At 44.9% G+C, this 21648-nt stretch overlaps 2 protein-coding genes across 5 annotated transcripts in view; one reads left to right on the top strand and one right to left on the bottom strand.

Moving 5' to 3' along the window:
• The window catches only part of LOC308592942 (proto-oncogene Mas-like), a 106149-nt gene extending 104305 nt beyond the window's left edge, over positions 1-1844 (bottom strand). For 2 of the 4 annotated variants that reach the window (XM_081205027.1, XM_081205028.1), the window contains exons 1-2: positions 1493-1844; positions 1321-1389 (exon numbers count right to left, since the gene is read on the bottom strand). The gene's annotated coding sequence lies outside the window, so the exon portion shown is untranslated. The remainder of the gene's footprint in view (positions 1-1320; positions 1390-1492) is intronic. The other 2 variants (XM_081205029.1, XM_081205026.1) reach the window with 2 other exon arrangements.
• An 11476-nt stretch (positions 1845-13320) lies between these two features.
• COL22A1 (collagen type XXII alpha 1 chain) overlaps positions 13321-21648 on the top strand; it is a 194095-nt gene continuing 185767 nt past the window's right edge. The window contains exon 1 of the mRNA XM_081204329.1: positions 13321-13426. The gene's annotated coding sequence lies outside the window, so the exon portion shown is untranslated. The remainder of the gene's footprint in view (positions 13427-21648) is intronic.

Here is a 21648-nt window from a genome sequence, read left to right as displayed (position 1 = left end):
TAGAAGCGGTCGTAAATCAAGCAGATTCAAATTCAGCTGGTATAAAGTTATGTCAGATTCAAACCCTGCCCATCAGCTGTGCTGCTTCTGCACTTTCTAAGCCTGTCAGAAGGAAAACAAGCCTTTAAGAACACATTCTATGCTGAGTTACCCAGTTACATGACTGAGCTGAATGGGCTTGGGACCCAGCCTAAATCCCCACTCTCTGGCCCCATCCTCAGAACAAGCCCAGAACATGCCTTTTCTAGGACTTAAGTAGGATTCAGTCCAAGCAGCCTCAGCTCAGCTGTCTGAGTGCCACATGAGCGAGAGAGATCATACAGTGAGATAAAACATTGTATCTCTTCTTTGTCCTCTTTCGGTTCTCACCCAATGTTACAACCCTTGACCTGACCCAGTTTATTCTGCAACATCTGCTAACACTCAAAGGACTCAATGATTCTGGATCTAATGTTCTCTCCCTCCGTTTGTCCCTCTGAACAAAACAATGGCCCTATACTGTGCCAGAGCAGAGCTTTCTTTGGCCCGGACTTTTCTCCAATTATTATTCTTATTGGTTTTCCGCTTGGCCAAACACGCGTGGGCAAGGGGATCCATCAGGATCTAGCACCCACCAGAATCTAGTACTCCTCCTTTTCGCCATGTGCGCCATCATCACGGAAGCTCAGGGCTCCTCTGCAAAGTCTGGGGGCTTGCACCGCAGCGCCAAGCGGAGCAGGGCCATTTGATGCTGCCGCTTCCTCCTCCTCCTCCCATGTTGCTCCCAGGTGGTGGTTTAACTTGGAGGTGTATCACAGGTGAAACTGCTGCTGCTCCTGAGTCCCTCTGCCACCTGGAAGCCGCCCTGTCACTCCTGTTTGCACCCATCAGCTGGAGAGACAGGGCAGCTCAGTGGACTGACACAGCTGTCATATGCCGTCAGGGAGGCTTCGGGGGGGGGCTCTTTGGGCTCTGGGGTGGGTCACTTCAGGGTGCTCCCCATTATACATGATTTTCCGTATGCGTGCAGCCTGGGGCTTGTAATGGTGCCCCCCGTGTAAATGGGGAGCCATCTGTACTACAATGGGGCTCATTCCAGAGTAAATTGTGTTAGGATTACATCCTTAGACAAGGCTTTATGTTTGGAGGTGCCAGAACAAAGTTATCTGCAATGCAATTAGTCATTTAGGGTTTTTTTTAATAAAAAAAATTACTTGCTTGGGGGGGGGCAGCTGCTCCCTACACCCCCCTGGCTACACCCATGCTTAGACATGAATAAAAACTTCCTTCTAGCATCTCAAAATTTGTGGTTCCTATTTTTTATTTTTCAAAGTACTGTACCATCAAGTCCCATGTTGGGTACTTCCTTCACATCCACGAAGGATAGTGATTTTGTCTTATTTCTCCCCCCTGAGGAATCAAAAGATAGAAGGAAACTCCATCAAGCACCTATCAGTTATCTTCTGGTGGTTCCAGAAAGTTTCACTTCCGTAACGACAATCATTTGTCTTACCTGTAGGAGAAAAAGCAGCAAAGATCCTCCAGCACCAGTTAAACTGCGTTACTTCCAGCACTGAGAGATACACTTGCAGCCAGATCAGTAACTTGTTATCCAAAAGGAGCCTTGGGGAGCAAGCGAAAGGAAAGCCAAACCCAGCAGGGTATTTGAGGACGGCGGGAAAAACCTTCCTCCACCCTACTTTCCAGAGTTATGAAGACGCTCTCTTGAAAAACTGATACTGACCGAGTTAGGAAATGAATGACGGGGACAAATGAAATAGTTCAAACTCAGGAAATTTCACGGTAGTAACAGCAGCAACTGGGACAGAGCGATGTGACCCCATTGCTCTCAGAGTGAGGCTAATTTTGGAAGGAAGATACTAAGTTTGGCAGGCAAATGGGAAGGGAAGTGAGGAGGCGGTGCCTCTGGGAAGGGTCTGCAGCGTGAATGAAGGGTGTGCGTGAAAGGATCTACCGTGGAAGCTGGAAGGGACCTTGTGGGTAAGGAAGAAAGCCTGAAGGGGCGCTTGGAGGGGCCTCGGGGATTGTCGCAAATTTTGGACAACCCTAAACGCCCTTTCTAAGAAGTGAGTCTATTGAGCGCAGACTTCCTTTGCAGTGAACAAGTCATAGGGTTGCACAGAGAGAGATCCCAGGACAGGTAGAATATCAGAAAGGAGAGTGGTGAGGATTTGTCACTGGAAATGGAACAGGGAAGGAACTAGCAGGTGAGGAAGAAAGAGAAAAGGAGGGAGGTTTTTTTTTTATAAAAAAAATCTAATTTATTGTAGGAATAGTCAACTTCTATGCAGTCCGCAGCAAAGCAGTTCAGGGACATTGTCTGTAACATTTTGACTGCGAAGAGACTAGCTTCTAAACGTGAAGGATTTAGCTTTGTTACCTTTGCTCTGAGCAGCTTCTTGGTTGGAGGAAGCAAAGGAGGAACCAGATCTCGGTTTGCATGGAGAAGGTACCAGGTGTCATTATTGGCATCTGTAGGTAGGGCTGGGAAAATCCCTGCCTGAAACAGTGGACAGGTGCTGCCAGCCAGTGCCAACCAGTATCTCCCACCTGGCATTCTCCAGATGATTTGGACTACAATTCTCATCATCCCTGACCATTAGTCATGCTGGCTGTGGATAGTGGGAGTTGGAGTTTGCAGGGTTTCAGGTAGGGAAAAGGTGTGCTAGGCATGGGGAGCCTCCAGCCAGCAGGCCAAACAACGAGACCTAATTTTGCTGGTAAGGCTGTTTCTCCCAAACCTCATCTGCCTGTCACACACATGATATCATATGTGATATCAGCTGTGGGGCATGTAATGAATACATGACTAGAAAGGAACTATCAGGAGGTAGGTTTGGCATGTGGAGCTCACGGTCAGCTGTTTGGTACAGACAGCAAGCCCCTTTAAAGTTGTCTCTTTGCTGGAAGGATTTGGCTGCAAACTCTGCCTTCAAATGGATGCCCCCCCCCCTTTTGCACACTTGCCAACCTGTCTGCAAAGAAGAAGAAGAGTTTGGATTTGATATCCCACTTTATTACTGCCCGAAGGAGTCTCAAAGTGGCTAACATTCTCCTTTCCTTTTCTCCCCCACAACAAACACTCTGTGAGGTGAGTGGGGCTGAGAGACTTCAGAGAACTGTGACTAGCCCAAGGTCACCCAGCAGCTGCATGTGGAGGAGCAGAGACGCAAACCCAGTTCACCAGATTACGAGTCTACTGCTCTTAACCACTACACCACACTGGCTCTCATAGAATCATAGAATTGTAGAGCTGGAATGCTCCATCTAGTCCAACCCTCTGCACTGCAACAATCTTTTGTCTAGCATGGGGCTCAAACCCACGAGATCGAGTTCCGTGCTCTGCTCGGTCTAAAAGGGGAAAGAAAGCCTGTTTGCAGCGCAGTTTGGATCCAAATCACTATAATTGTATACGATATAAAGGAGATTCCTCTATCCTAATTTATTAGCTACTTGCAGGAAACAAAATTACTGCTTCAGAAGCTGCAAGTGGCTGCACCAGAGAAAGTGGAGGCTGTTCAGTTAGGGCAAATGAGTCAATACCCCACCAACCTATTTCTGTCTGCCTTTCAACTTCTTTCTCCTTAGTTGACCCTTGTAGAACTCAGCACGGAGGAGGATGGAACAGAAAACCAAAATTTGTTGACTCAGCCTGTCACTGGTTCTGGCTCCACCAATTATTGGGCTCAATGCATCCACCTCAATGGTTTTAATGGGTATCAGCCACCCTTGCCCAGAGGTGTCCTCTTCTCACTGAATGGATACCCACCGAGTAACAGAGATGATCTTGTGAATTTTCTTGCCCTATCTGAATATTGGTAGGCTGGGTGTATTTATATCCCATCCTTTTGTTCTTTCTTTTTATACCACTCTCTCAATGTAAAAATTATTCCAGGGAACCAGGCAGAGGGTCATCTCAGTAGTGGCGCCTGCCCTGTGGAACGCCCTCTCACCAGATGTCAAAGGGAACAACAACTACCAGACTTTCAGGATACATCTGAAGGCAGCCCTGTTTAGGGAAGCTTTTAATGTTTGATGCATTGCTGTATTTTAATATTTTGTTGGAAGCCACCCAGAGTGGCTGGGGAAGCCCAGCCAGAGTGGGTGGGGTATAAATAAATTATTATTATTATTATTGTTGTTGTTGTTGTTGTTGTTGTTGTTGTTGTTGTTGTTGTTGTTGTTGTTATTATTAAACACACACACACAAACATCCAAAAAACCCAACTACAGTCCCTAGCAAAAACCAAGTGTAAACACTGTAAATTCAGATATAGAAAACATAAATACAAATAAAGTGACAAGGGATCACTTTTAAGTAAGTTCCATTTTTTCACCAAGTGTGTGTAATATTTTTTTTTTTGGGGGGGGGTGTTGATAACCTTGTATAGTAAGTGTTCAATGGATTGAAACTAGCTGCAAAAACATTTCCCATTTATTCCTAAGTATTATTTGAAAGAAATTAGAAAATGGGGGAGGAAGAGACCAGCAGGGGGATGAAAAGAGAAGGGAAGATTAAGGAATAAAAGGCACAAGTTTTACTAATAGAGGAGGTGAAGGGGGGGAAGCACAAGACTGAGAGCTCCCAGGTCAATTTTAGCCCCACTTGGCCAAGTACATTGGTCTTTTTATAGCTGCTTCTGAAATAACATACTGTGCAGAGGAGAGGGAGGGGTGTTGGATGGAGAGAAAGAAGACCCTAGATCGTGTGTGCTGCCCACTAGGTCCAAGTGGAATGGAAAGTTATATTATGGAGGGTCCAGTAGATGGCAGCATTTGCCTGTTGAAATGGCCCTTGTCACCCACTCTCCCCCCCCCCCCCCCGCATTTTGGCCAGCTCCTAAGCAGATGCAGGTCACTGAACTTCCCAAGATTTAAGTTTATACAGAACATGATTTTTGAACTTTGAGACCATGCCTTTCTCACAGGACTATTGGTTCTCTACCCATCCTTTGTAATTGTGTTGCATTTTCCTATGACATACTTTTTTCACTTAATTGTAAGCTGCAATCCACTACCCATTTAGGGTGGAGTAAGCCACATTGAATGGGATGCGGGTGGCGCTGTCAGTTCAACCACAGAGCCTAGGACTTGCTGATCAGTAGGTCAGCAGTTCAAATCCCCACAACGAGGTGAGCTCCCGTTGCTCGGTCCCTGCTCCTGCCAACCTAGCAGTTTGAAAGCACGTTGATGTGCAAGTAGATAAATAGGTACCGCTCCAGCGGGAAGGTAAACAGCGTTTCCATGCGCTGCTCTAGTTCACCAGAAGCGGCTTAGTCATGCTGGCCACATGACCCAGAAGCTGTACGCCAGCTCCCTCGGCCAATAAAGCGAGATGAGCACCGCAACCCCAGAGTCGGCCACGACTGGACCTAATGGTCAGGGGTCCCTTTAACTTTTAAACCGCATTGAACTTAGTGAGACTGAGCAGACGTTTGCAAGGCTGCACTGCAATGCCCATTCTGTTAGGAAACCTGATTGTGTCAATCAGCTCTGCAGTTCATCTGCTGACATTTTGCTAGATCAATCAATCAGGTTTATTGCAAGCCTGAAGGCATAATACAAAAAAGTAGATAATAAATGCATCAGCAAATCAGTGTCAGTGTTCATCATAACAGTTAAGTACATTGTTGGCAGAATATAATCCTGTCTTGCCAAAGCAATTTACTTTTAATAAAATTTATCCTCAAAGACATTCCTAGCAACTGTTTCTATAGCTGTGGGCAACTTCCTTCTCTTAGACACTAACCAATTCCAATACAAGCCATCTTCTGGTACGGCTACAAGGTTTTCCTAATAATGTTATTGCCGGCTAGTTTTGAGTTGTTGTTGTTGTTGTTGTTGCTTTCCCACCTTTCTCCCAAGTTGGGATTCAAGACAGCTTGCAACATGTAGAAACACATTATAAAATAAAAGCAGTAAAAATGAACAAGTTAAAAACAATAGTTAAAATACATCAAAAGATTTTAAACCAGCAGTTTAGGTTCAAGGATGCTTACACGCCTTAGTATGTTGAAGACCAAACCATAGGCAGTTGCTTGAAATCAGCCATATAAAATTAAAAACCAGGAAAGGGATTAGGAGAAAGCACCATAGCTCAGTGGTAGAACAACTGCCTTGCATGCAGAAGGCTCCAGGTTCAATCCTTGGCCTCTGCCTCCATTAGCCATTGACAGATTGCAAGGCCAGCCCTACCACAGGGTGAGGTGACAGCTGCAGGTGGTGGGTGCTGGGGAGCGGGGTAGGATGTTTGAAGACAAAGTTGTCTGTGCCCCTTCTGAGATCAACTGCAGTGGGAGACATCATCCCACCACCAAATTTCTAACACATGGAATGAAAAGTGGATGTCATCTTGTCCTTCGCCTCTGGCAGCAACATGTCTTTGCCCTACTCTGCCAGACTCTGCTATTTTTCCTGGCTGCTTCAGCAACATCATTAAGTTTTAAGGAAATTTATTTCCAAATAGTTTTCCAAGGGATGGTTTATACTTGGAAAGTTAATGGGTGTCCTGAATGCATGATTCTGCAGAAGGCTATATCTTGGAAATTAATATCTCCTCCTCTCTCCCACACATATGTTTACTTTGAACTAACACACCTGTTGCAAGAACTTTGGAGCTCCTCATCATTCCACCAACCCCATTCTTTGCTTCCAAGCTGCTATAACATATTTCAGAAAGAGTACTCTTTAAATTGGGGAGAAAAGGGATAATCAAAGGACTAAGACAAGCATCATGTTGCTGTAGTCTTGCTGCTACCACCCATCTGTCCCAGGAAACAATGGAAGGTGACAGGGTGAGCTCCCATTGCTCTGTCCCAGCTCCTGCCAACCTAGCAGCTCGAAAGCACACCAGTGCAAGTAGATAAATAGGTAGCGCTGCAGCAGGAAGGTAAACAGCATTTCCATGCACTCTGGCTTCTGTCACAGTGTTTTGTTGTGCCAGAAGCAGTTTGGTCATGCCAACTACATGACCTGTGGACAAACGCCGGCTTCCTTGGCCTGAAAGAGAGATGAGCACTACAACCCCATAGTTGCCTTTGACTGGACTTAACCATCCAGGGATCCTTTACCTATTTTTTTTTTAACCTTTAGACATTGGGAATCACCAGTAGGTCTGCCATCCTCCCTCTGTATCCCATCAAATCTTACATCTAGGGTTCTTCTTAGGCCACAGGTTGTGGCCTTGGTGCTGAATACATGGTACCCCATATGGTGGCCATCTCTGGCCTCTTGTTGAGGGGCATCGGGTGGTGGGTTTACCAGCAGCATGGAGCTGCCTCCTCCCTTGTTAGGGTTGGGGGTGCCCAGTCTCCACACCACACCCGACAGAGGGCCAGATCCACATCCAGGGTAAGGGGTTGCATAAAGCTTGTCACTATTTAATCATGTATATGTCAATTGGTCAGCATTATATTTGATCAGTACCTCATCCAGCCTTGGCTGGATGATCCAGGTGATCATTTTTATGCATCAGTGTCTTCTCTGATTATGTTTCTTACTTGTTGATTAATTCTCAGATAATTATAAACTGGAGTTATCACTGGGAAACAGTTTTTTTTTTTCATTTTCTGTTGCATGAGATTTTTCAACTGTTCTTATATGTTCTTTGAATGCTGAATTCAGATCTGAAATAGATTTCCATGTACATGCTATAGTTATCTTTCAATTTCTGACTTTTGCCGATATGTCATATTTACACTGGGGATAAGTGGACAAAGACACATTGATCTACCCTAACCACATGGTAATTATTGTTTTGCAAACTTAATTTTTCTTTATTTTTATAGTTTTGTAACCTAAATATTTGTATTTTTTAGATCGGACCATGGCTTCTTCAAGTAGACAAAAAAGTGTAATGTGTATACTATGTATTCCAAGGGAACACATTTTTTTTGCATACCTCCAACTGTACATAGATATGCACATCATTTTCAATGCTATACATGTCATGTGCAATGCTATATAAGTCACTTACATTTATACTCATATTATACTACCTTGGCTATGTGTTTAATAAAATATTGGATTCTTGCATTGTGAAAAACAAAGATTATGGTGAAAAGTGAAACACATGAACTACAAAAAAACCTAGAGCTTACAGAACAAAATCAACTTCAGATATGAAATCAGCACATCAAAATTAGGTTAGAACAACTGCAGGTGTCAATGCAACAATTTTTTTTTTTTTTGTTCCCCAGTGTTATTTGAGAGCATTCACACCATGGGGATTTTCCTGATTGAAGCTTCCTCTGATTTCTGAGTTCTCCACCCCATGCTTTATTAAATCTATATATTTAAGGAGATTATGTTCCCTTCAGATCTTGAACCTACCACCTTTTCTTCTCTCTGTATCATTTAACACTGATCATAGGCTGCATGCACACCACACATTCAAAGCACATTATTTCTCTCAAAGAATCCTCCCAACTGTAGTCGTTGGAGGGTGCTGGGAACTGTGGCTCTGGGAGGGATAACTTACAGTTTCCTGAATTGTTTGGGAGAAGGCATGGCTTGAATTGTGCATTAAATGTATGGTGGGTAGGCATCCCTAGTGGTGAGCCCTTTGGACTTAAAAGCCTTTTGCACAGATGCACATAATTCATAAATATCACATATGTACAGTGTGGAGAGAGAGAGAGAGAGAGAGAGAGAGAGAGAGAGAGAGAGAGAGAGTGCATGGCCAATGGCCAGGGATGATGGGAATTGTACCATATCTTAAGGACTGTCACATGGAAGAAGAGCAAGCTTGCTTGCCCCTGCTACAGACCATAGGACTCAAACCAATGGCTTTAAGTTACAAGAAAGAAAATTCCAACTAAGCATCAGGAATAATTTTCTGACATTAAGAACTGTTTGACAGAGGGACGGACTCCCTTGGGAAGTTCTGGATTCTCCATCACTAGGAGTTTTAAAGGAGAGTTGTGTGGAGGGGGTGGTATCTCTCATGGATGCTTTAAGCTGAGATGCCTTCATTGCAGGGGGTTGGACAAGATTAAGGTTACCAGATTTTTTTCAGTGAATCCAGGGATTCACTTCCTATTAAATAGATGGATTTTGTCAGGGGGCTGATTTGTAAATCCGGGGACTGTCCCAGGGAAACGGGGACATCTGGTAACCTTAGACTAGATGACTTTAAAAATGTAAAGGTAAAGGACCCCTAATCGTTAAGTCCAGTCGCGAACGACTCTGGGGTTGCTGCGTTCATCTCGCTTTACTGGCCAAGGGAGCTGACGTTTGTCCACAGACAGTTTTTCCGGGTTATGTGGCCAGCATGACTAAGCCGCTTCTGGCGAACCAGAGCAGTGCACGGAAACGCCGTTTACCTTCCCACCAGAGTGGTACCTATTTATCTACTTGCACTTTGACATGCTTTCAAACTGCTAGGTTGGCAGGAGCAGGGACCGAACAACGGGAGCTCACCCCGTCTCAGGGGTTCAAACTGCAGACCTTCCGATCGGCAAGCCCTAGGCTCAGTGATTTAGACCACAGCACCACCCATGTCCCTTAGATGACTCGGGGTGTGTGTGTTATTGGTCTATGATTCTATGGAGGGTCAAAGGTTCCTCACTCATGTATGCAGGAGTGTATTCAACTAAATTTCAATCAGAGTAGATCTACCGAAATTAATAGACCCAAGTCAGTTGTGACCATTAATTTCAATAGGTCTGCTCTAGGTAAAGGTTAATTGACTACAGCTCCAAGTAACCACACACACCAATCTGGATAGCAGAATCTTGATTGATAGAAGCATGTTGAGAATGAGCGTGAATGATTTTGTATCAATTAAAAAATGAATTTTTGTGTGTGCTATAAACAGGTAAGCCAAACTTGCATCAGGGGGAAAAAAAACTATTCAGAATCATCCTTCTGGAAGGCAAAGGATATTATATAGGGCCATAAAGTATCGTTAATCCTTGCTTTCTGCTTGCAGAAACATACGAGACAAAACTAGGGGGCACCAGCTGATATCTCTCTGCACCTCACAACAGATGCCTCTGATCAAAGCTGCCCCAAAAATAAGAACCTGGGAATTTTCTACAAGGGTGGAGTGGCGGCTCCAGCCATCAAGCCACAGCTGAGCTACCTCCCAAAATATTCCTGCCATGGGCCTTTTAATTTAGACCACAAGCTAGAAAGCAATTTGGTAAGAATCTTCTCATCTCAAAATAACACACACACCCCTCTCCAAATCTGATAAGATGCATAGCCTGCCTCCCCATTGTTTTTCCTCTCTTCAGCTTAAACCTCAGCTCAAAATACCTGAATCCGTATTTTCAAAGGGGGAGGAGGGTTTTTTTTACAGACCTAGAGTCATATTTCTATCCATCCAACACCCCTCCTTCTCCCCTGCACAGTAAGTTATTTCAGAAGCAGCTATAAAAAGACCAAAATACTTAGCCAAGTGGGGCTAAAATTGGCTTGGGAGCTCTCAGTCTCGGTTTTTCTCCTTCACCTCCTCTAATAGAGAAAATTGTGCCTTTTATTCCTTCATTTTCCCTTCTCTTTTCATCCGCTTGCTGGTTTCTTCCTCCTCCTCTTTCTAATTTCTTTTGATTCAAACCAACACCAATGAATTCTATCTCTCTCAGTTCTTTCTCACCTGGTTGATAGGTGAGACATCTGCTGGGAAAGGTCTGATCAAAGGTGGTGATCCACTCTGGATTGAGTTATGCTCCTCTTTAAGATCAAGGTTGGACTCAGGGTTGTTGATGGACTCTTGGGGTCCTCCTAGATAGTTGATGGAGGATTAGGTGATATCAGTGGCTTGGTGGGTCTTCCACCAGTTCAGTTGGGATTCCAGGTATGGACCGCTCTTGGGCACAAGTAGCCTAGCCATTATGATTATTCTGTAGATAGACAACTGTTATGCCAGGCATGGCCAAACTTGGCCCTCCAGCTGTTTTGGGACTACAGTTCCCATCATCCCTGTCCACTGGTCCTGTTAGCTAGGGATGATGGGAGTTGTAGTCCCAAAAGATCTGGAGGGCCGAGGTTGGGGATGCCTGTGTTATGCATTTAATATAGAAGACTGGCCAGCTTAAAATACAGCTACTAGCCACTGCTTTGTGGGCAGTAGCGAAGCTGCATGATCCACTACTGGGGGCGGAGGGCAGGCAGGGGGGTAGCTGGCACCCCCGGGGGCGTGGCATGGATCCCGCAAGGGTGTGGCACGCATTCTTGGGGCGTGGTGCCCCTCCTGTGGGGGTGTGGCACCTGTCGCATGGGGGGGTGTAGTGCATGTCGGTGGACGCTGTGATGGCACCCTACCAGAATAGTGGTGCCAGGGGTGGCCTGCTCCCTCCGCACTCCCGTTCCTCTGCCAGTGTTTGTGGGACCAGTCGTTGTGAACCTATCTCACCATGGTATAAACTGATTAACTGATCCTTGAGCCATTTCTTAGCACAATCCAAAGTCTTGGTGCTTACCTTCTGAAGCCGGATATAGTCTTGGTGACTGAATGAGCACAAATACTTCCATGTCATCCACCTGTGTACTCAGGTCTACACCAGAGACCTGGGTGTCCTACCATTAATGGTGATACCTGGGCAAAGGAAGGATCTTCTTTGTGGTGGCACCCAATGTATTGAAAGTGCTCCCCAGAGACGTTCAGAACCGCTCATCTCAGAACCGCGCAAAGACAATTTTAATTTTTTTCACCCTGAAAAATTGTAGATGTGATTATTTTACCCCTCTGTGCTCATTGTATTTAAGTTTTGCAATCTGGTTGCTTTTATTGTTGTAACAATGGAAGCAACATAACAACAACAACAACAACAACAACAACAACAACAACCTTGTACCCCGCCCATCTGGCTGGTTTCCCTAGCCACTCAGGGTGGATTCCTACAGAGACTAAAAATACATTAAAACATCAGTCATTAAAAACTTCCCTATACATGGGACATCTTTTATTTTGGGACATTTGCTTTTATTCTGCTGTTTCTCTTTTATTTAATGTGGTACTCAGATCAAACTTTAAAATAATACTTATGACTAATTTGGGAGTGTTCTTACAACTTTAAAGGGGCTTGCTGTCTGTAAGTGAGCTCCACATGCCAAACCTTGTTCCTGATAGTTCCTTTCTAGTCATGTATTCTTTACATGCCCCACAGTTGATATGATATCATGTGTGTGACAGGTGGATGAGGTTTGGGAGAAACAGGTATCCCATCAGAATTACCGGTAGATCTCATTTGGCCAGCTGGCTGGAGGCTCCCCATTCCTAGCACACCTTTTCCCTACCCGAAACCCTGCAAACTCCAACTCCCACTATCCAAAGCCAGCATGACTAATGGTCAGGGGTGATGAGAATTGTAGTCCAAATCATCTTGAGAATGCCAGGTGGGAGATGCTGGTTGGCACTGGCTGGCAGCACCTGTCCACTGTTTCAGGCAGGGACTTTCCTAGCCGTACTGGCAGATACCAAGAATGACACCTGGGACCTTCTCCATGCAAACCGAGATCTGGCTCCTGCTTTGCTTCCTCTAACTAAGAAGGCACCCAGTGCAAAATGAAAGAAAACTAAATCCTCTACCTCTTGGACTCTTGGCAGCTGAAATGTTACTGTCCAGGGTCTTGTCCCAGAACTGCTTGACTTGGGACCCTGCATAGAAGTTAATGATTCCCACCCACCCCAATCCAAACTCTCTCCTTTTATCTTTCTTCCTCAGCTACTAGTTCCCTTCCCGCTCCATTCCCAGAGACAAATCCTCACCGCTTCCCTTTCTGTTCCGCATTCTACCTGTCCTGCGATCTCTCTCAGGGCAAACCTAGGACTTGCAAAATGCAAGTGAAGTCTGCATTCATTAGGCTCACTCCCCAGAAAAGGGCGTTTAGGGTTGCCTAGGATTTGAGACAATCCCCGATGTCCCTTCAGGCTCTTTCTTCTCTTAAGGTTTCCTTCCTCACCCGCAAGGTCCCTTCCTGCTTCCCCTCTGCATCGGTTCGCACACACCCTTCATTCCCACTACAGACCCCTCCCAAAAACACCACCTCCTCACTTCCCTGGCCCCTTCGCCTTCCCATCCTTCCAAACTTAGCCTCACTCTGAGCAACAAGGGCTCAGCGCTCCGTCCCGGGTGCTGCTGCTGCTGCTACTGTAGAAATTCTGGAGTTTTAACAACTTCATTTGTTCCCGTCTTTCATTTCTCTCCCTCTCCCTCTCTCTTAACTCAGTACCCGTTTTTCAAGAGAGAGTCCTCAAGTCTCTGGAAAGTAGGATGGAGAGAGATTTCCCCCCTCCTCCCTTTTCATGTTAAAGTTTCCCCACAACACCCTGCTGGGTTTGGCTTGCCTTGAGTTTATTCCCCAATCCTCCTTTAGGAGAGCAAGTTTCTGACCAGGCTGCAAGTGCATCATCTCTCGGTGCTGGAAGTAACTCAGTTCAACGTTGGCTGGAGGATCTCCGCTGCCTTTTCTCCTGCAGGTAAGAGGAACGATTGTAATTACAGAAGTGAAACCCTCTGGAACAACCAGAAGACAACTGTTAGCTGGTGCTATCTTTTGTCTTGGGACAAGGTGGTACTTCGTGGATGTGAATGTGTGTCTTGATGATAAAAATAGGAACCACAATTTTTTAGATACTAGAAGGAAGGGGTTTTTAAAAAATGTCTAAGGATGTAATCCAAACCCAATTTACACAGGAGTGTGCCCCGTTGAAATCAATATCCCATGAATTCTGAGTAGAACCCTAATCCCACTTACTCGGGAGTGGAACCCTAATCCCACTTACTCGGGAGTAAGTTCCATTGAATTAAATAGCACTAACTTCAGAGTAGATGTGGGTGTAGACCTGCTAGTCTATGTCTAGCCCTGCTTACTCAGGAGTAAGCACCATTGAATTCAATAGGACTAACTTCTAAGTAGATGTGGTAAGGGTAGCAGCCTAGGAGTGGAAACAGAAGGTAGCCAAGCTAATGTTAATCTGGAAAAGTCTAGTGACTTCTATTGAACCAATGAGGAGAAACATCCTAGTTTAATTTTTCCTCCAACAAAATTGTTTCTGGTATAAGAAAACACAGGAGATGTCTAAGGATAGTGTTTTTCAGTGGATGCTTTTTGCATAATACAGATTTCCCTCCCATCCAAACAACTGCTGCTAAGTCACTAACTGATATGTGACCCTTATAACCAATAGAATAAATACATACTGCTACATTAAGCTATAAATGGGTTGCAATCTTCGCCTTAGGTAATGCCACCACTTCAGCAAAGTTCCACAGCAAAGTAGGCAAAATATAGATTATTAAAGGATCAAAAGTGGTTTTCACTTGCACTTATAACTAATTACAGTGGTACCTCGGGTTACAGATGCTTCAGGTTACAGACGCTTCAGGTTACAGACTCCACTAACCCAGAAATAGTACCTCTGGCTAAGAACTTTGCTTCAGGATGAGAACAGAAATCGTGTGGTGGCAGCGGGAGGCCCTATTAGCTAAAGTGGTACCTCAGGTTAAGAACAGTTTCAGGTTAAGGACGGACCTCCAAAATGAATTAAGTTCTTAACCTGAGGTACCACTGTATATGAAGCCTTCTTTGGTTTCAACGTGAATGTAAGAACAGTCTGCCAAATAGGAAAAACTCAGCTCTCTTTTAGAGACAGCAAATGTGGGTGCTGTTCCCACTGTCATTGGGGCAAGGGTAGCCAACATTGTGCCCTCTAGATATTGTGGACTATAACCCCCATCATCCCTGACCATTGGTCTTGCTGATTGAGGCTGATAGGAATTGTAGTCTGGCAATATCTGGCAAGGGTCACATTGTTCTAGGGATATCTTGCAGTATAGAGTTGGTTCGAATCCCCGCGACGGGGTGAGTTCCCGTTGCTCAGTCGCAGCTCCTGCCAACCTAGCAGTTTGAAAGCACATCAAAGTGCAAGTAGATAAATAGGTACCGCTCCACGGGAAGGTAAACGATGTTTCCGTGCGCTGCTCTGTTTTCGCCAGAAGCGGCTTAGTCATGCTTACCACATGATCTGGAAAGACTGTCTGTGGACAAATGTTGGCTCCCTCAGCCAGTAAAGTGAGATGAGCGCCGCAACCCCAGAGTCGTTCGCAACTGGACTTAACTGTCAGGGGCCCTTTATCTTTACCTTTAGAGTTGCAAAACAGCTTGAGGCCATCAAATCAAATCCTTCTTAACCTTTCATGTCCAGAACAAGACACGGTACCCAGTTGGGGTCTGACCAAGGCAGACTAGAGTGGGACTATGACTTCCCTTGATCTGGACACTATACTTCTGTTGATGCAGCCTAGGATAGTGTTAGCCTTTCTTCTTCTTCTTTTTTGCTGGCACATCACACTGTTGACTCATGTCAAGCTTGTGGTCCACCAAGACCCCTAGATCCTTTTCACATATACTGCTAGTAAGCCAGGCGTCCCCCATCCTCTTTTGTGCATCTGGTTCTTCCTGCATAAGTACAGAACCTATTGGGTTATGTCAACAATGGCAGTGGGCATGAGAAAAGGTTTCTGTTCTGCGTGATGATTGTCCATTGTCAGAGGTGGTATGCCTTTGTATACTAGTTGATGGGAATTGCAAGAGGAAAGAGCACTGTGTTGCACTCGGTTTCTGATTGCAGGATTCTGGTTGGCCTCTGCAAGAATAGAGAACATGGGTCTTTAGCCTTATCCCACAGAGCATCTCTGTATGTTCTGAAACTGGTAATTTTTTAACTATGTATGTGTATTTTTGTGTAGTGTGGGTTAATAATACTTTATAAGCAAATTCCTTTGTGACTCCTGTTGCTAGTACTGATAGTTTCAGGGCAAGCATTTCTGTGCTGCATGTCAGAGCAACATTTGATGTGTGAAAGATGTAGATATTTTGAAGATAACTTGTGGCTTTATGCTGGGAACTCCTCCATAGCTATTTATTGTGGAATGTTTTGTAGGCAAGTTCCCCTGGAACTTGTTTTTTTTAAAGTCTCATAGTCATATTTTGCCTTGAGGCATATGTTTTAATCACATTTTAAATCACTCTCAGATCTTCCCTCACATGCTTCCCTGCTAAGGAAAACATGCCTGAAAGTACCTTTTTTTCAGGATGGGAAAACCCCTTCTTCCATCTCAGAGCTGACAAGGTAAATCAACGTTGTAATTTCCTGCCACTCTTGTTATCTGCAATATGTCCTCTATCACTCTTTTTAAGCCTCCAAACACAGTGCCCAGAAGGGTCTGTCAAAAGATTCTGCTCAACATATCAGCCAAATTAGGTATTTGCCTTCGATCCTGACTCTGACTTTACAGCCAACCGTTGCCTTTTGTCTGTCTATTAAGATTGTATCCTACCTTTCCTTCCAAAAAAAAAACCTGAGGGCAATATGCACAGGGACTATTCCACTTTTTTATTGACAACAGCCCTGTGGAGTAGGCTGACAGGAGTCTAGGGTAACTCGGTGATCATTGTGGCTAGTCAGACTCAGGTTTCTGAATCATAATCTCCGTTTCAGGGGGATAATCTTACCAAACCATCTCTTCCCGCATTGCCCACCAGATGCTAGCCCACCATAATGAGATTTATAGTTCAAAACCTCTGCAAACCACCAGGGTGGTTAAGGCTGTTCTGACCACTAGACTAGATTGGGTATCACTTTGGGTATACTCAGGCATCTGAGAGGCAACTCTAAAAAGGCCTCTTCTTGTGATGCTACCCTCTGCACCTCCCTCCATGAGAGCCTAAGGAGAAGGACCTCAGAAAAGGCCATTTTGTCTATGAGGTGGACTGAGGCATGTGGGAATGTTAAGGGTGGCAGGAGAGGATATATTATTTATTAATGTCCTTCCTAACTTGCACTAGCAAGTTCCTTTACTTAGCAGAGTTTACATTCCCCTTTTTACATGCATAACAGATAGCTGGTTGCAGGCTTGTGTAAGCCTCTCACTATTACACAATTCAGTTTGTTTCAGACTTCATTGTACATTCATGGTAAGTTCCCTTGGATCCCTCTTAAAAGAATAAAGACACCACAATCTTATTCAAAGTCAATAAAATAAGTTTACTTACATCAGGCAGAACACAGTGTGATCCCTGAAGGCAGACTTAGTTACAAATATGTACATGTGGATCTACCCCATATGGAGGAATGATCCCAGCTTCTGCTAGCTAGCAGAGCAGTCCTACCTAGAAGCTGATCAAATGTAGAAGAAAGTGAAAAAGAGATAGGTGTGCTGCGTGACTCATCCTTTTGTTACCTGGACAAGTTAGGTCACACCCACCTTCTATCACATGCAAAAGGAAGGATGCTCCAGCCAGAAAGAACAAGGAAGTCTCGACTGGCTGGACCAAACATCTCCTTGCATGTCTACTCTAGGAAAACAAGGAATGTTATATTTGACTGCTCCCAGTGGATTACATCCCACAAGGCAGTCACCTTGGGCAGTGGAATCCCAGGGACAGTGCCCTGCCTGGCCCACCCCTGCTGCCCCAAAAAAGGAGAAGAAGCAGTTGCAGCTTTCGAGGATATCTCAGCGGCCTCACATGAGACATCACTGGAACCCAGAAGCCACCCCATTAATTAATTCTTGAGGGTAGCTGCTCTCTCTCCCTCTCTTTCTCTCTCTGAGAACTTCAGATACAGCTCATTCCGCTCTCAAAGTGTGGGATGCTCCCAGAAGTGTATCAGAGGAAAGCTGACGCAGAAAAACTTGGATAATTTTCCGTATAACTAAACAGACATGCAAAAAGTGACATTCTTGGCTTCATCTTCTTTGAGGTGAAGAAAATAAATTGTCACAGTAAACCGGGCTAATGGCAAAATTCTAGGATTTGTATCTCCATCTGGACAGCCCTTCATTCAGATGGAATGAGGACACTTGTTACAGTTGGCTCTCGTGTTTCATAACTTGCCTAATGCTTCGCTTAGTAATTTTCCTCCTGGGCCTGCTTTAATTACACGGTCCCCTGCAGTGTAATTCAGAGAGCTGTTTTTATGTCTTTTTCTGCAGACTCTTCCCAGTTTGTATGGGTAAGCACTTTTTGTGTCCAGTTCCTGAAATTAAAAACTGCATCATTTGGGCTTGAAATTAATTCCCCTCCAACCCAGGCAGGCTTCAATCTTAAACATGTCTACTCAGAAGTAATTCCCATTGAAGTCAATGGGGCTTGTTGCGTATCAAGGCCCCATGACCACCCTCTTCACTGAAGTGCAAATAACTAGACAACACACAGCATATTGGTTTTGGGGATCAAATAAGGCCACAACTTTATTGGTTACATATGTGAGGTTTGACTATAGGCATTCTGGTAAGCAACGGCACATGTCACTCCCACTTGTCTGCTGGGAGTGATTCTAAGGGTTAGCCTGGTTGGGGGGGGTGCCCTCTGCCCTATGTCAAATCAGGGAGTCCCCCAAGAGGTCCCCGTTGGAGGAGTGGTTTGGCCCTAGCCCCCATCTGGGCATTGGACAGGAGTCACTCTTATTGGATCCTTTTAACTGAACACCCTACCCCATGGAGGGGTAGGTAGAGCCTACAACCTTCCCTCCAACCAAAGCTAGGCTTACCTAATGCCTAAAAGTTATGATGATTGCTATGAGGTAGGCAGAAACCCAAACGGTGGTGCCAATTAACCAAGTGGGAAAAATTCCTGCCCTGCCCCTGAAAAGTAGGTGAAAGTAGGTGACTGACATTGTCTATAAAAAGGTCGTACTATCCAGGAAGAAACCCTAATCTGAGGGACGGTGGGTTGGAGAACAGGTGCGGCAAGAGAGTGACCAAAAAGCCCCACAGGCCAGGCATTTAAACTTCCTCTGGGCATCGTGCCAAGGACTGCAATTGGTTGTTTGGCCCCGCACCCAGGAGAATGCCCCCTAACTCCTGCTGCTATTGGTCCATTTGGCAGCAGGAAGACAGTCTCGCCTGTGATAGGCTGATTTACTAGGGAGGCCTGGGGTCCGCCTGCAAAGCCGCCCACCTGATAAGGGGGCGAACAGTCTTCCCAGAGCAGGGTTGGCCTGTAAGCTTGTACACAGTTACAATGGAGGAAGGCCCATTTTTAATCACTCTTGTTATTGTGCTTGATTTTTCTCTAGCCCGCTTTCTGTTCTATTTTCATTTTTACTCACCTTGGTGCCCCTTGGTTTTCTATTACCTTATTTTTCGTTGGCAAGATTTTCATGTGATTTCCAAATGACTGGCTACAGAAGGCTTTCAGGCTTCCTTATTTTAAGATGAAATCACAGCCCATGTCCTATGAGCTGCCGAAAGGAGGAGGCCAGCAGCGGTGGCCACAGTGAGGCCATGGAGAAACAACAGGATTCTCCATCGCAGCCACAGCTGCCACTCAGGACAAGCGCCAGCTCATCCTCTTCCATGAGCTCGGTGGCAGCAGCACAGGTAGAGGAAATAGGGACATTCCAGGATCACATCAGAAGCCGAGATGGCTTTCATAATTCCAGGACTGTCCCTGGAAAACTGGGACACTTGAAGGGTATGGTCTCCCCCTCACTGCTATTTTGCAAGGTTAAACTTGGGTGGAGGGGATTCTGTGTAAAATCACTCTTTCACCTTGGTTTTTTGAGAAGCTTCTTGTAAAAGGCTCTGAAAGGCTTCTCTGCAAAAGCTCCATAACATGCATTCCAAAGAAGCCAAGGAGAACTCAACCACAACCAAGAAAGAGCCAGCCTGACTGCTATGTAATTCCAAGATCTGCTGTGCTCCCTCAGTTTGCACTACGTTTTTGCTCTGCCTGCTGGTCATCCCCTCTTCTTCCAGTATTACATCTTGGCGGGACTGAATTTGTCAGTATGCAGCCTGGTGGTAGCAATAGCAGCGTACGTGATTCTTCCTTATGGATCATTTTCATGGCTTTGCAAAGATGATGGTTGATTGTCGTTTTGGCCCAAAATTCTATTTCTGAAAGTGGGCAGCACCTGAAGCTCTTAAGCAAGTGTACATCCAGCACAACATAATGACAGAGTTTTGAACTTCCTGCCTTCCCCTCCCAGATTTGGGCAAACTTAGCAACTGCATTACAGACCACATAATCACAGAGAACAGGCCGCTTAATGGCAGATGTTAGAGAAAAGAACACTATACCAAAATAGACTTATGTGAATTGAATTATTTCTAGGTGAAATGAAATATCTGGGGGTAGCCTCCAAGTTCTGGAGAAAACTTTTCATAGCGTGAGCTATTATAGTTGTACCTCTACTTACATATCCCTCTGGATACGTAAACTTCGGGTTGCAAACACAGCAAACCCGGAAGTGTATACAGACTTTTCAGATTGTGGACGGACCCCCGGAAAGAATTAAGTTTGTATCTGGAGGGTCTACTGTACAGTCATACATCGGGTTACAGACGCTTTGGGTTGCACAATTTTGGGTTGCGCACTGCGCTGAACCCGGAAAATACTGGAATGGGTTACTTCCAGGTTTTGGCGCTTGCGCATGCGCAGAAGCGCTAAATCACGCTTTGCGCATGCACAGAAGTGCTGAATCACAACCTGCATATGCGCAGATGCAGCACTGCGGGTTGCGGATGCTTGGGTTGCAAACATGTTTCCTGCACTGATCACATTCACAACCGGAGTGTCCACAGTATTGACCAAATGGCCAGCAGATTTCATGTGTGCTATGAATGCCCTGTTTAAAATCTTTTGTCACGCAGGATGGGCAAATCCATTGATGCTAATTGCTCTGTTTCTCATTTTCCCATTCTTCGTTTATCCAGCCTTAAGTTTAGTCCTCCACATTCTGTGACCGTTCATGAAGTGTGTGGGTTGGTTTTTTTTTTTTAAGATCTCATGAAAATCCATCAGAATTGTTTTGCAGATTACACGGATTTTTGCAAGCATTTCTCCCAAATATAATGATAGAATTGTAGAGTTGGAAGGGACCCTATAGATAATCTAGGCCAACCTCTGCAATGCAGGAATATGCAGCTGTCCCATATAGGGATCAAACCTGCAACCTCACTCTAACTGAGCCATCCTGCATTGTGCATGTTATTGTCTCTAGTTTGTGAATACTTTTGCACACTTCCCATTAATATGCACATTTTATTTGCAAATACTATGGCTAAGGAACTGCATTGCAAAATTCAGAGAATTGCAAATTTCAAAGGAAAATTGTCTTTCAGTTCAAATATTGCTTTGAGATGTGTAAATTAGGGAGGTCTGCATTAAACTGCAAGTCAATCTGAATGTTTCCCTCTGTGTCCCTCACCCTCTTTTCTCACCCCTCCTATTCTCTTGCAGTGCAAGAGCTAAACTTGGGACAGTTCCAATGTAAGTTTGAATTGACACCTCTACATAGTTTTGGGGAAACCACACGCAGGTGTGAGGCAGGCTTGCGTAGGATGAAAACTGAGGACTGGTGGTTTGGGGCATGTGGTGGAAATGGCACAACATGTGTTTGAAGGGAAATGCATGGGTGTATACAAGATATATTTAAAATCCTGTTTTAAACAGGGTGTGGTTTACATTTTAATTACACACGGCCACACCACTGTTTCTGAACATTTCCTGCATCCAAATTGGCCCTTCTGCAATTTCATACTGGATTGCACTGTGCTGAGCAACGTGGCTAAAACTGGCAGGATTGCATCTTTCCCTATTAGAAGAAATCATTACTGTACAGAGAGCAACCGTGAGGCAAATATAACAAAGAGTCTCTGAAAACCAACAAATTTATCTCGCTTTTTACGG

This window comes from Podarcis bocagei (assembly GCF_964188305.1).
Source record: "Podarcis bocagei genome assembly, chromosome: 8".
Classification (NCBI taxonomy): Eukaryota; Metazoa; Chordata; class Lepidosauria; order Squamata; family Lacertidae; genus Podarcis; species Podarcis bocagei.
This window is presented reverse-complemented; position numbering and strand designations above follow the sequence as displayed.